Genomic DNA, 1,486 nt, shown 5'->3' on the forward strand with positions numbered 1-1,486 from the left:
TTTTTTTTTAAGATTAATTGTATGGGTATGAGAGTGCTTTGCCTACATGTATGCATGTGCAGTGTGTGTGCTTGTACGTCTCTGTGTGTGCACAGAAGGCACCAAATTCCTCAGAACTAGAGTTAAGAATGAGGAGCTGCATTGTGGGTGCTGGGAACCGAATCTGGGTCTTTTGCAAGACCAGCAAATGCTCTTACCCACTGAGCATCTCTCCAGCCTTCTGACCCACCAAGTCCAATTCATCAAACCTGGCAAAGCAAATAACCTCCCTCCCACAACAACCAGCAGGTGTGAATAAATCCTTAGCTGAGGGCGGAGCCTTGGGCATTCCTCCCCATCCCTGCTGGGATGTTGGTAGGTGTGATCTGTGCGGGTCACAATGGTTGCTGTGAGTTCTTGAGGATAAGGGCCATGTCATTGCCAAAGACAGCGTTTACAGCATTCCTCCCCAGCCTCCAGCTTTTGTATCCGTTCTTCCCCTTCTTCTGTGATGTTCCCTGAGCATTGGGGCAGTTAATATAGATGTTCCATGCAGAGCTGAGAGTTTACAATCTCTTATTCCCAGCACTTTGATCAGTTATGAACCTCTTTGTTAACCACCATCTACTTCATTGAGAAGCTGCTTTGAGCCGGGCAGTGGTGGCACACGCCTTTAATCCCAGCACTCAGGAGGCAGAGGCAGGTGATCTCAGTGAGTTCGAGGCCAGCACGGTCTATAGAGCAAGTTCAAGGGCAGCTAGGACTACATAGAGAAATCCTGTCTCGAAAACCCAAAAAACAAAAGCAACAACAACAAAAAACCTGCTTTGGCCAAGGCTGAATAAACACTAATTCATAGGCAGAAATATAGACATTTAGAAGGCATGTTGACATGGTGACAACATGTTCGTTTAACTAAACAATAGTATGAGATTTTCCCCTTGGACCTCCCCAGCCTTGACTTTAGACCAGGCATGAATTCCCTCCGGTGGAGCAGGCCTCAGATTCACTCAGAAATTGGTTGGTTACCTCTGTCACGGTCACACCGCTGGTAAACCAGTGGCCACATCCTGCCTGGCGGTCTGGAGCATTCAGGGTTCACTGTCAGAACACGGTCCAAGGATGGAGTTGTGTAAGGGAGATTCTAAGTCCTTGTAAGGAAACAAAACAAGAGTCTTGTGAGCCCAGTTCCTTCGGAACCACAGAACTGTTCTTGGATTGCGTTTCTGTGCTCCTCCCAGGTATAGCAGAGAGGCGTGCGTGTGCTTCAGATGATTCATTACAAATGGCCATTGCTATTTGTTTACTTGCCTCTTTGGGAAACACGTTTTTGCCATGTGAGGTGTACCCTTGTGTTCAGACACTTTACCCATGTGACTCCTCATAACCCTCAAAGCACAAATTGTCTGATGCTCTGGATAAAATGGTTACCGTGTGAGACTTGTCTGACTCATTTATTGGCTCCGTTCTCCCAGGTCCCACTGCCCTAGAGCAGTGGAAACTCCAC

The sequence above is a fragment of the Microtus ochrogaster genome, linkage group LG3 (genome assembly GCF_000317375.1).
Source record: "Microtus ochrogaster isolate Prairie Vole_2 linkage group LG3, MicOch1.0, whole genome shotgun sequence".
Lineage (NCBI taxonomy): Eukaryota > Metazoa > Chordata > Mammalia > Rodentia > Cricetidae > Microtus > Microtus ochrogaster.